The sequence below is a fragment of the Triturus cristatus genome, chromosome 1_2 (genome assembly GCF_964204655.1).
Source record: "Triturus cristatus chromosome 1_2, aTriCri1.1, whole genome shotgun sequence".
NCBI classification, from domain to species: Eukaryota; Metazoa; Chordata; class Amphibia; order Caudata; family Salamandridae; genus Triturus; species Triturus cristatus.
In genome coordinates, this window is record NC_140580.1 from 1,152,772,042 (window position 1) to 1,152,786,080 (window position 14,039).

The window sequence follows — 14,039 nt, forward strand, 5'->3', positions numbered from 1 at the left end:
CCCCCGGCCCCAGCCCCTCACCTCCTTCTAATTGGTTGGTGAGTGGCACTGGCTTGCCAGTTGGTGTTGGAATAAAAGTAAGGCGGGCCAGACTTCAGCAGTGTGTGGCTGGTGGAAGGGTTGTAATTCCATCACTGAGGAAGGCGTGCCCATGGACCTCTGACAGAGGGGCTACCCTAAGAATCCCACAAGACTGCACAGCGTGCTACAGGGCAATTTTATTTGCTAAATTACCCTGATGTTGGAGGATGCAACATTGTTTTATGGTAGCAACGCAGAATGTGAAGAGTAATAGTGCGTTTGTCACTGCAGGATGACCGACCTCCACTTTCCATAGTATCATGGACAAGGCTTCCAATTTTGGCTGCCTCGCCCTCAAGTCGCTGTTATCATGGTTGTTGGCCTAATTACTTTAATGCAAGAACTCAAATACTGAAAAACCAACAGTGAACGATGTTGGGACCTGAAAATCCAGGATTGGCAATAGTATCCTTGATGACATGGAGTGAAGTGGCCAAGCAACCTGGTGGCCCTCTTTCCTTTGGGGTGCTCACTTCTAATGATACGCCAAAACTCACCTCACAAGCAGTCATTGGGTGACGCGTTTCCACTCAACCCTCTCACTTTTCCTGCATCCTTGATGGCGTTTCTGGGCAGTTTATTTTTCTTGGCACTGTAGACTGATCTCTTGGTCCCATTCGTCACAAGTTCACGTTTGAGGTGGAGCCTGGGCAGCGGATGCGCTGCTCCGCGAGGCATGCTGTATCGAGTTAGGGACTTGAAGCTCCACCCATCTTCTCAATTGGCTCCTGTTATCCTTGTGAAATGGTTGCTTTTCATTCCTCAATAGCCTAGTTAGTCTCTCCTTCGTACCGCCTTGTCTGCATTTGTAAGCTCCCAAAACGACAGGGCCTTTTACTTGTCTTGTTACACGGTCTGCTTTATCTTTGCTAACAGCACTATTTTGTTGAATGATTTGCCCCTATTTCCACCTACTACGTCTGAGTATGCCGCCCGCTTTATTTTAATTACAAATGGCAACGCGTTTGTTTAATTTATTTTAGCAGCGCGGTTCGCTCTAAGTAAAGCGGCTACGTTTATTTATCAATTACATTTTTTTCTTTTTTGTTTACTAGTGCCCATGCGGCTCGTTGGCATTAATGGAGGCCACGCCGCTATTAGTGAAAGCGCTGCATGAGGCGCTTTTACAAAACCAGCATTGGCATAGCCAATAGGTTTCGCATTTGGGACCTTGTACGTGTTTAGCCAGAGCTATTGGCTTTGCTAATGTGTCTAAGCTATGTTTTAGAGTAGTGTAGGCATTTTTTGTTACCTTATCTATAATTAAGATATTATTGTAAGAAAGTGGCTCTGTATATACTGCACCACAGTAAGGTTCAGTGTGCACAGAGTCCATAGTCCCCAGAGGTTTGGCAGAGGCTAAAGTTAGATATAACCTTACTCTCTAAAGTGGTAGTTTGGTCGAGCAGTAAGGCAGTATCAGAGGACAGTGTAATGCATTTGTTGTACACAGTCAGCAAATGGTCTCACACACTCAAGAACTGATCTCTAGGCCAATGGTTTGTATATAAAAATATATAGTTGTTTTATTTTAGAACCAACAATAGGTATCAAAATACTTTCTCAGAATAACATGCTGTAGTTGTATACTTTCAATAAGCAATAGACTTAAATGAAATAGTTACAATTGTTGCAATAGGCAACACAATTCAAACATAATTACAACATTGAGCTCAATGGGACTTTTTAAGTAAATACAATTTCAGTTACTTTACGTATGATTTTCTTACTCAGGGTTGGATACTGGATTCACCCTGGTGCATTTCCCGTAAACAGTTGAAATAAATCGTATTTGTTACACAGGCGTTTTTTAAGGAATATTTGTAAGTTTCAAAAATCGACACTTAGAAGAATTTCCAAGTGAAACCAGACAATGTTACCCTATGGAGGAAAAGTGAGTTATCGGCTTTTGGGCAAGTACTCGACTGGCAGAGTTAAGGTTCTGGGCATAGACTTGGGGGTCTCCCAGGGTCAGGTAGGTACAGTTGTTACACCCTCAGCGGCACAGGGGCAGCCGGGTGAAGAGAGAGTTAGGCCCAATGTTAGCCTGTGGCGGGCAGGGAACCCTTGGTTGGTGGCTGCTAGCAGGCAGGCCACGCGGCTGTGGGAGCTGGGCTCCTGGTCACTTAATCAGGGCAAGTGGGGAAGTAGATTAGGATAGATGTTGAACTCCCAGGGGCACTCGGGCGGCTGGGTGCAGGATGCTTTTGAGCCGTCGGGCGCTCAATGGATTCCAATGGAGAAGCTACAAAACGAACAAAGGCTGCAAGCTCGGGGACGAAGATTCTTCAGGTGCGACCACCGCTTCGAGAGGTAAGTTGGGAAGCTGTAGGTTAGGTAGGTCGCAGGGCGCCGGGGTGTCTTTTCGCATCGGGAAATCTTACCCTCAGCTGGTCGCGGTAGGAGGGGTCCCTGGTTCTGAGGCTGCTTGCGTAGTCAGGAGCGTCGAGGTGGGTCCTTGGGTGCTGGATTCGGGGTCACAGTCACCGGGGGGACGTCCTCGTGGTCTTTGTCCACTCCGGCACAGGCCAGGCTTGGCGGGTACAGAGTGTGCAGGAGTCGCGTTTCCTGGCTGGCACCAGGGGCTTGTTACTTGCTTTGAGCAGAACCACTGCTTGTGGGAGTCCCAGTCTTTTAGAGCCACAAGGCAGTCAGGTCCTCCGGGGTTTTCGAGGTTGCTGACCACTGGAGACACCGGTGTTTAGCAGGAGCAGGTTCGAGGGCCGATAGGCCTGTAGGGCTGGGGCCAAATCAGTTGGTGTCTTCCGCTTGTTAGCAGCTGCCCGGCAGGTCTTCTTTCTTCTTGCTTGTTTCGGAATCTGGATCTGAGGAAGAAAGGTTCAGGGTGCCCCTAAATACTAAATGTAGGGGCGTTACAGGTAGGTAAAGGGTAGGGACCAATGGGTCCCTTCCCTGGGGTGGGTACACCCCCTATCCTGCCACTCTCCAGTGGGAGGAGGCAGGAGCCTAATCCTGATTGGGCAGGGCTCCCCATCCTCAAGATGGTGAGAGCCCGGAGTTGTGCTTCACCTTGCCTCCCCCACCTGAGGGGTGGGGTTTGCAGAGGCTGGCACACCCCCTTCCCTCACTTGGGCTTTCCCGCCAGAGTGGGGGGTAAGAACCGGTGGGGGCCAGTTGCTGAGTACAGCAAGCGGCCTGGAGAAGCTCACAAAGGCAGCATGCCTTTGAAGCTTCCCCTGCCCATCCTGGGGGGAGGAGACCTAGCACCTCACCCAGGATGTGCTTTGTTGCAGGCCCAGGAGAGCGGTTGGCTCTCTACCCAGGAGTCCAGCAACATGTCTGTTGTGTGGCAGCCTAGGCAGCCTCTCAGACAGGATGTGGATTGTAGGTTAGGTTCAGGGGGCAACTCTAAGTTGCCCTCTGTCGTGCATTTTACATTAAATCCCACACTGGCATCAGTGTGGATTATGTGCTTAAAAGTTTGATACCAAGCTTCAGTCTTCAGTGTAGCCATCCTGATGCTGTGGAGTTCGTGTTGACGACCTCCCAGCACCATATACTCTTAATGGCAGCACTGCACTTACAATGCCCAGGAATGGACCTGGGTACTGTAGGGGTACAGGGCTCATGCACCTGTACTCACACCACTGGCATAGTGCACCCATCTAGAGGGGTGACTGAGGTATGCCAGGGCAGTGTGTTTGTGGGCATGGCACACAGGGATGTGTGCCATGCCGAGACTGTTTTGTTCTGCACTAAGACACTCAGTCTGCAAAGACAGTGTGTGTGTGTCAGGGTACAGGGCCTCTAAGGATGGCACAATAAGTGCTGCAGCCCTTAGAGGCCTTCTCTGGTCACAGGGCCCGGGGTACCATTTACCAGGGGCGGACATGTGGCCAGAGATGCCAGTTGGGTTTAGGCTTCAATGCAGTTTTAGGGAAGGAACACAGACCCTGGGCACCTGATTGGCAGAATTACAGGGCACACTCAGTCAAAGTACATCAGCAATTCAGCAAAAAGTGGGGGCATACCATGCAAAAAAGATGGCATGTTTTCACAATTATGTATAACTGAACTACTTATTAAAAAAGAATTTAAAACATTTTTAGTGAAGTTTTTTTTTGGGGGGGAATGTTGGCAACTTTTTCCTGTAATCGGTCTCAGAATGCTTGTTTCCAGTCCAGGGAGGACCTTGCCTGGCAGTTCGGGCTGGACTGTTCCCCTTTAGGAGCAGGGTCAAGACTGATTTGCATATGGTCTGGTCCAAACTAGGGTGCAAAAATGCGGAGACATCTGAGAAGGTTAAATAGAACAATGTAGGTGGGAAAGGGCGGCCAAAGCTTCCTTATGTGTGCACTTGGGTTCTCCTATCCCCCACTTCGAAGGTCGCCCAGAGGTGAAAGAGCCTGTTATAAGTGACTGCCCGGCATCACAATCCTTGGGGCTGAAATTAACGTGCCCCGCAGCATGTGCTGGAAAGCATGTGCGGGACAAGAAGCATCGGAATAGAGTGCTTGCTACAGTGATACACAAGAAATGCTTGTTATGTATTTACAAGAAAGGAAAAGTAGCTTGTGCATGATGCCCTACTGCTGTGTTGGCCGCAGAGATCGGGAAAAAACGAAATTAATTGTATTACATGTCCCCACCCCCCACACAGCTGGTGGTTACGTTTACATACGAGGCAATCTGGGCGCTACTACCGTACTCGCCCCAAAAATGGCAAACTGCTGCCTAGGTTGGCGATCTGCCGTGCACCGGCCTCGCCTGTGCTTATTTGAGCAGGGACTGGAGTTCCTGCTCCTGAGCTGTGCAATTACTGAGTTTGGGTGTCTGTGCTGGATGAAGGGCCCCTTCGCTGGTGGCTAAAGGCCTCACTCGCCAATAGAGATAAGAATCCGGTGTCAGAGATTGGATCAGCAGAGTTAGCTCTGTCTGGACGCCTGGCCAGGCAACACTGAGACCTCGGTGCTCTGCCGACAGGATAGAAAGAATAACTTTAATCTGCTTATATGCAGTTCCCAAGAGTCCATACTGGCAACCCATATGTGTCCTCTTGGGTCAGTTCTGGCATTGAGCCATTAGCGCTCCTCTGTATCCCGGATGTTTGGGGCCATACAGTGTAAAATTCGAAACACGTCCCAAAATGCAATGTGATCATCGCTAACAATGAAGAACTGGCTGAATGTGGGAAACGATATGAATGTTGGGATACAGCAGTGATTTAAGGTGTCAAGGTTACTATGCTGGGACACACCGTCTTCCCAATGCAGTGTTTTTACAAACCAAGAAATATCAACCCGAGTCAACCTAGTGCATTCTGGTATATGTAGTTTATGCGCAGAGGGGAAATCCTTTGTTTAGACTTGCTTCCCTTTCTTACACAATTTATGAGCGTCGTCGCTTTGCCTTTCACACAGGAGCAATGGGAATTAGAAAGCGGTCAATATATGGTGAACATACAGTGACTGCGCAGACCATGATCGGAAAAATAAACAAGCTACACTCTCAAGTACCTCCAGACGCACCTTGAGGTGCCATGAAAGCGCCTGCAGCCACCAATGTGTGTTGTTCTCTGGACCATGTCGCAGGTTATCCAAGTACTCGAGGAGAAAAAAAAGGCTGCACATCTTGCCCGATGCGCTTATAAGCCTTGATGGAGGGGAGGGAACAATGGGCCTGCAGATTTATTTAATTAACAGCAATATTTAAGTGAAAGCGCGGCCTGGGAGCTTTATTAAAAAAGAAAAAAATGTAAATACGGCGAGCTGCATATAAAGAACGATGCGCCCTCGCCATGAAACGGAAAAGCATGGGCTAATAAAACAATGAAACTTAAAGCGACCCCGCTAATGTGAAACTCAATCCAGAACAGATGGCAGCCTGCGCGCCGCTGCTCGCTCCCGACAGCAAAACGCTGTGGGAGTAAACATTTTACTAAAAGGTGGGCCATCCACACGCCTTTGGCCAATTGCGTGCTGACGCCAGACGCAAAGGCCAATAGCGTGTGAGCACCACACGCACAAGCTTCTACAAAAGCTGAAGTGATTCAAAGAGGTCGATTCTAGAGCTGCACACGACCTAAAAAAACATTTCTGTCAACTTGACAAACAGAGGCATTTTTTGTCAAAGCCCCCATGCTGCGATTTCACTTTAATTTGGGCCACACCTCTTTCTTTAGGCTCGGCTTGTCTAAAGAAAGGGCGCAGCCTTCATTTTTTTTTTTTTTTAAATACGTAGTTTATTGGGTTTTTTTTGTACAACCACATATAAATCCGTACAAAATTTTTCAATATACACCCTGAGGATTAATCACAAGCCCCCCGTCAAGCATACAGTACCTAATACAAGGGCATAGCAATCCTTCCAGAGCTATACATCAAACAAACCAAAAACCTTTGTGTGAGAAGTTGGCCTGGTATATGATGCTCACTAGTTAAAGTGATCACCTTGTACCATGCCAAGCAACCCTTATGGTGTGGTTGTAAGTCAACCTTTTCGGACTATCTGCCCTAGTGGTAGCGTAGGCTAAGCAGTCTTTGAGGCTAAACTCGTGAAGCGTGTTAAGCCAGCTGTTTTACCAAATGTAACCCCCTTTTATACCAATGAAAGGACACCACACAGATATATATTCAAAATATATATGTATTTATTTCTCAAAGTAACCCCTAGTCTCTTTAAGAGCACAGAAGCACAAATCGTCAAACAAAATTACAGTAGAATACACAGAAGTTGCACTTTATATGGATAGGCCCTGGTGGCCGCTCGAACCATATACTAAAATAGTGGTATAAGTACCACGAACAGAAAAGGGAAAAGGCCTAGGGCCTCTAGAATCGCTGGGCCTACAAGGAGCTAACTTCAGTTAGTGACCAGGAGGTCCACGTGTGGCGTGTGCAGAGCAAATAGTCACACGCGTGCTCCCATAGGTTTCAATGGGTGCGTAAAAAGTACAAAGTTACTGCAAAGAGGATCTTCCGGATGGACTAGGAACTCAAGATTTGGAACACAGGCACTAGAGATGTAATACTACACTTGGGCACAGGTGTGCCAGCTTTACCTCACCCACAGGAAGCGGGTGCATAGGCCTCGAAGTGCGTCGGGTTTCTTCTATCTGTTCCGTGGAGCTTGAAGACAAAGATGCTGCAGGCGGTCGGTCCGGGAGAGATGCAGTGGATCCAAGAGTGGATCGGAGATGTTGAAGACCTGTAAGCAGAGGGGACAGTGTTCACAGTCACTAGCCAGTGAACAGCGTGGCACCAGGTGGGTACCAGGCAATGTCGGGTGCAAACAGGAAGAAAGGTGTAGCTTGTCTCTGCAGCCACGTGGTCCCTGGAGGTCGACGACGCCCAGGAGTCGGTTCACGAGCTGTCCCACGCAGGCTCTCGCTGTCGGCGACTTGATCGAAGCAAACAAGCCTTGGCAAAAGCAATTGTTGTAGGGGATGAAATAAGCTGATGGTTCTGACCAGCAAGGTCAGAAGGACTGCTCCTTTGGAGGGGAGCAAGGGCCAGTCTGGAGCAACCAGACCAGTGGTGTATTTCGTGAAGTTCGTCGCCAAGATGGCTACTAGCCAGCGGGCCAGCAACCGGTTAGGCGCGTCGAGTGGCAAAATGCAGAAGGGCCCCACGCAGATCGTGGAGATGCTGGAGGGCTCACCTTTGGTGCAGATGCTGCTCGAGGGTTGGGCTTCTCAGATCCCAAAGCACAACTTGGAGGGAGCCTCGGTTGTTGCACTTGTCAGCTTGTCGTGGTCGTTTCAAGATGGCTGGCTCCACGTGTCTCGGTGCCTCCACGAGTCTCCTCTTTTCAGGGACTGTGGATCGGGCGGTGAGAGGTCTGGAGGTCCAGGTCTTGTCAGTCTCTGGGCTCGGGCTCCGGCGGGAGGCGGCGGCAAAGCAGACGTTGATTCGCTGGATGGTGCTTGCGTTAGCAAGGTGGTCACTCCCTGACCACAGGGGAGATTTCCTTCAGTCTTCTGTGCAGCAGAATGTCGAAGTTCCCGTCTTCTTCTTAGTTTCAAGTTGATTCCAGGATGTCTGAAGGCTTAGGACACAGCTCCTACCTTTAAGCGGATTCTAGGGGCCGGACTACCTGCTAGGTCCCTCCCTATGGGTGGGACCAGGAAGGGGGGTGGTTACACCCCCAATCCTTTGTCCAGCTCGCCCCAGGCCCGGGACTGGTGTGCCCCAGGACCGGTTTGAACTGGCATATGCACCGAGGCTCCTTGTGAGCCACAGGCATGTCTGGTTTCTTTCAAGCCCTACCTGACCAATACACAAAATCCTGTCTGGGGTGGTGCATGCACCTCCCCTGGCAGGAAACCCTTTGTCCACACCTCCCAAGCTGGAAGGACTCCCAGCAGCAGGAGGGCAGACTTGTGTCTGTGGTGGCAGCATCCATTTTGTGGAGCTGAGGCTATGTCTGATTTTACCCGGGTTTCAGGTACTGTACATGTCGTGTCCCTCTAGAAGGGTGGAATGCTAACCAATCCAATCCAAATTTCTTTATTTCGGCCGATTAGGCCATAAAAGATACAATCACACAATACATTTAAAACAATCACTAAAAATACAAGCAATTAATAAAATCAGTAAAATCAGTATACAAAAGGTTACGGACATCTAGGCAATGGAATTCATTAAACAGAACAGTTCTTATTTAAATTAGACCTTATATGCCACATAGCCGTTAAAAATTTTGCAACTGCAAAGACTATGTGCGGATCAGTGTTCGTTTTCAGTATTCTGTACACCTGCAGATGACTCCTAATGCCCAGATTTCTGCATAGCGGGGCTAGCCAGTATCTTCTTGGTCTATTATAAGCTGGGCAAAAGAACACAATGTGGGTTTCTTCCTCATCATGAATGCAGCAGCCTGGACAGATTTTATCATTCTTTTTTGTCCAGTTGTGGGTAAAAATTTTAATAGGGAGAGTCCCTAGCCTCCATTGTATAAACAGTTTTCTAGATAAAATGGGAAAAATAATGTCCATAAATCCCTCAAACTGGTAATAGTCCTTGAAGGTCAAAAATCGATCAGTCAAGGACCCTTTGTTAGATGCAGAGACCAGGGAGGCATAACGTTGCTCCCTGTATATACCCACAAGGCGTTTGCGAGAGACCCCAAGACAGCCTTGCTCGGGCGATTCCCATAATTCGGGGAGTCCCAGCCGATAGAGTTCTTTCTTTATGGAGGCTAGCCAGGTAATTTTATCGCAGGAATTCAGATTCATAACATGTACAAGCTCTTGCCTATAATGTGAAAGCTCAACAGTAGACCAGAGCCTATGCCAGAACCTTAATGGCATAAGTTCCAGGTCCTCTTTTATAGAGGGTAGACCCATATCCATTCTTAGGGGAAGAAGGGGTGTGCCTCGGGGGAGGGCCAGGAGACGCCTTAAAAAATTGTTTTCTACATTAATAATTCCTGTGCCCGCCGTGTATCCCCAGAGTTCTCCACCATAGGATGCGGCTGCTTTGGCTTGCGACTTGTACATTACAACAGCCGGGCTAATTGGTTTGTAGGTGGAAGAATTTGCCACCTTCAGAATTCCCCCCGACAGTTGTGCAAGTTTCAAGCGACTGATTGCTACGTGAGGTTCCCATGATAGGTTCTCATGCAGCGTTACCCCTAGATACTGAAAGGTTTTTACTCTCTCCAGTGTTACTGAACTCAAGGATGGGTTTGGTCTAGTTTTGGCTGTAGGGTTGAATATCATAAACTTGGTCTTCCCTGTGTTTGTTTCCAGGCCATATTGACTACAGAAAAGGCCAAAACCATCTAAAATCCGTTGGATCCCCCATCGGAGATTTGGACAGCAGGAGGGTATCATCCGCGAACATAATGGCCGGTACCCTCCTGCCGGCCAAAGACGGGGCATCATTATCATGAACATTGTCAAGATATGCAATTACGTTGTTAACATAGAGGCAGAACAGGGTCGGGGCAAGAACACAACCCTGTCTGACCCCTCTATGAACTGGAAATTTAGATGTCAGCGCACCCGTCCTTCCATACCTGACCTGTGCAAAATTGTTTTCATGGAGCCTAATAATGGCATTTAATAGATGAAGTGGAACTCCCAGCCCCATTACTGTCTCCCATAGTTTCTTCCTGGGGACCAGGTCGAAAGCTGACCTCAGGTCCACGAACACCATGTACAGCCTTCCCCTCTCAATGATCACAGTTTTCCAATATAGGAGTACGAGGCGGAAGATCTGATCCATGGTGGACGTGTTTTTCCTGAAGCCAGCTTGTAAGGGGCTGAGAATTTTATTTTCCTCCATCCACTCCGTGAGGTGGTTTAGGAGTAGGCGCGAGTAAATTTTCTGGGGGACATCTATGAGACTTATTGGCCTGTAGTTGGCTGGGAGTAGAGGAGAACCCTTTTTAAAAATGGGCACTATCTCAGCCCCCAGCCAAGTACAAGGAATCTCCATCCCACCCAGAATGGCGTTAAAGAGTGTGAGAAGATAAGGACCCCATATGTCTGCATACGAACGAAAAAGATCGCCAGGCAACCTATCAAGACCAGGGGCCTTTCCCCTCGACAGGGCTAGAATAACACTGACCACCTCAGAAAGAGTAAATTCCAGGGGTGGTACTGGGGCAGGAGCAACAGTAAAAACCATGTCCCTTCCAACATCAATATGAGGTGGTTCCTGGTATAGTTGGCCAAAATGGGCCTCCCAAACGGATGCTGCAATATTTGGCTCTATTGCAGCTTTGGGATCTGGCATACCAGTGTTCACCAGGGACCAAAATTTCCTCAGATCTTTCGCTTCCAGTGCTGATGTTAAATCCTGCCATTTGTTCCAGTCCCAGTCAGCTCGCGCCACTGCCATGGTTTTCTTGTAAATCCGTCTAAGCTCAACAAGTTTGCGCTTGTCCGATCCTTTTTTAACACACTTCAAAAGATCGGACTTAGCCTTTTTACAAGATGCATTATACCAGGTTGGAGTTCGGGTTGTATTTTTCCTTGGGGGTAACACTGGGTAAAAGACCTCACCTAAAAGGGCCACCAATTCTTCATGTATGTGGGCTAGTTTCTTATTGAATTCCAAGTTTCTTGGCTGCGAGATTAAATTGTCCGTTTCTATTAGCTTCGGGAGTGCTAGCCGAAAAATTTTACTTAGGGACTCTTCTGAGCTCGCCAGTTTCCCCCATTTGATCCTACGTCTATTGGAACTAATTAGCAAGTTCCCAGGATCTGGACTGGGCTCAACGGCAAGTGATCGAGCAGCACCTTTAGGGTGCGCCATATACATTACAAGAGCATTATGATCACTGTCCGTTCTTGCTATTATTCTAAAATCCTGAATCATGGGCCAGAGACTAATGTCTACAAAAATATAATCTAACCTAGATTCGTGGTTCACCCTGTTAAAAGTACATGCAGAGGGGGTATCTGAGGTACTGCGACCATTGCATGCCCTTAAGGAGAAATTTAGCGTTAAGGACAGAATTTGTACTACTAAGGGAGACCAGATTTTAACATATGGGGATTGGCAACGCGGAACACCCCAGAGGTCATCTTCCGCTACGAGGGCTCCTTCCTTAAGGCCTTCTAAGGGCTCAAAGTGGCAATTCAAGTCGCCTCCCAAGACTATCTTAAAATCATTAGGGAGGGTGGCCAGGAAGCAGGTAAGATCATCAAGTGTGGGAGATTCCATGGCCAGCTTGGTGGGACGGGAGTATACATTAATTATTGCTAAACTCGAAGCATTAGGCCACCTGAGTAGAACACACTGAATATCCTGCGAATGCGTCGGTAAACTCTCCGCATCACACCCAATGTGACTAGCTACCCAGATCGCCAATCCTCCGGAGGGCCTCCCTCTACCTGACCAGATCGCGTTTATTTCAAACACAGCATACCCCACTCTAGATAATGGTTCCCTTGCCCATGTCTCTTGAAAGAGGCAGATGTCGCTATTGGCTATCAGGGAGTCCCAGTCGCTCGTGTCAAGTTTATTGACAATGCCAGCGACATTCCAGGAGAGAACCTTTAAGGAATCGTCAAGCGGGTCTGGATCACTTCCACCACTTTTAAGCGGGGCAGCATCCATTGGTGGAATCATAAGCCTGGGCAAAGATATTTCCAAAGTAGATGGTTCCATCGGGTCTGCTTTATGATGTGTTGGGACTGGCAATTTTAACTTGTTATTAGTACCGCCCAAGATAGTTGTGATTTTGGATGGATCAGTTTCTTCACCGTGGGGGTTAATAGATGTCAAGTTCTCCCCTCGAGGGGCACCATATTCTTGAATGGCGATGTCTATTTCGCATCCGCCATGCCCCTGACCCTTAAAAAGTCAATCTATCTGTTCAAGACAGCTGTATCTATTAGGATGCAAAAAGTTACCAAAGTTGGTACTGGGGGCATTACGGGTGGGCCTGGCTCTGCGGCCATCAGCAGCAGGTCCAACCCGGGTCCAGCCATTGTCATTGTTCAAAATTGGCTTATAAATATTAGGATAAAAATATGACAGGTGGACCACTTCAATAGATGTAGACCCTGTGTTCCCAGTCCAATTGCAAATATAGGGCACAATTTTGGGGTTCCTAAAGTTTACAATTATGCAGTCACCAACACATTTCTTATCGGTATGACCGATCCATGGGACTCTTCTAACCATGAGAATTTCTCCCTTAGTATTAGGTGGTAATGGCCTGTGAGTATTAAGCCAGCTAGTGACCTTGTTGTGTAAAGAGTCATAAGGTTCCACCACGGTTCCCTCGAACGAGGGTACTCCCTTCAAGACAACGGAATAGGCAGCAGCCTCAGGAGGCAAATTTATCACTTTGCGCCAATTTTGTTGGCTGTCTTGCCTGTCTGTAGGAATGCTAACCCCGTCGCCAGAATTGGCGAGGGGTTAGTATTCCAATTCGTATGACACCTTACTCGACATGTTTTGATAAAGCCAAACCAAAGTTAGCATTTAACCGCGAGGTTCATAATGCACTTAAGAGTATATGGTATGACGATATCTGGAAACAGTAGAAGGAAGTTGTTCCGACCACTGCAGACAGGCTCAATCATGCCAGAGCACCATCTCATATGGAACCAAGCACTCTGCCTTCAGGATTGTTAAGGCCTGCCATAGGAGTGACTTATAGGTTACCAGGTGTCCCATTTAAGGTTAGGTATAGGTATACTACACCTAAGTAAGAGGTGATTACACCGACTTACCCCAGCTGAGTGATCAGCCAGTTGTGTCAGATTGTTAGGCCAAGCCTGGGGTGGCATAATACATGCTTCAGCCCCTGGCAGGCCTTGGGTACACCAATGCCCTGGGTACCTAGTGTACACTGGTACAGGGGCTGACAGGGTGATCCAACCAATTGGGTATGTACCTAGGGTACATGGAGTCCATTTTAAAGAGAGAACAGCCAGGCTGAGATCCTGAATAGCAGGATCTCAGGCCAACTAAGTCGAAAAACCAGCTAGACACTAGGCAAAAATGTGGGGGTAACCATAGTCAGATATCCACCTTCCTACACTTTGTAACAAAACCCCTACCCATAAACACTATGAAAATCATAAATTCCCTCCCCCTCCCTCAATCCTCACCAACAACGCAGGTGGCCGTCACTGTCCTCTTGTATCGTATAGTTCAAGGAATATCTATGTGTTGAGTTATGTGATGTACCCAGCTTGTTCCGGGGCTATCCCCTCATCCCCGGCCCGGTCTCTGCCTTCAGCGCCTGGCTCATAATCTCGTAGTGCCTGCACTAACGCCTCCCACGCAGCAGCCGCTTCTAGCGCCTTATCGTCGTTGCGTCTGCGCGCCCATTGATACCGTGGCGCCCTCACTGGTGGCCCATTTGAGAAATTCCCCCTTCCATCGTTTACTCGTGGGACTCTTGCTTTCCAACGTTTCGTGATTTCTCGTTTTGCTAATATAAGGCCCATATCTACGAATTTGCTCGTGATCCTAGTTTTGGGCGTGTGTGGGAACCAGTGCAGTATACCAACGGCCATATCAAACACC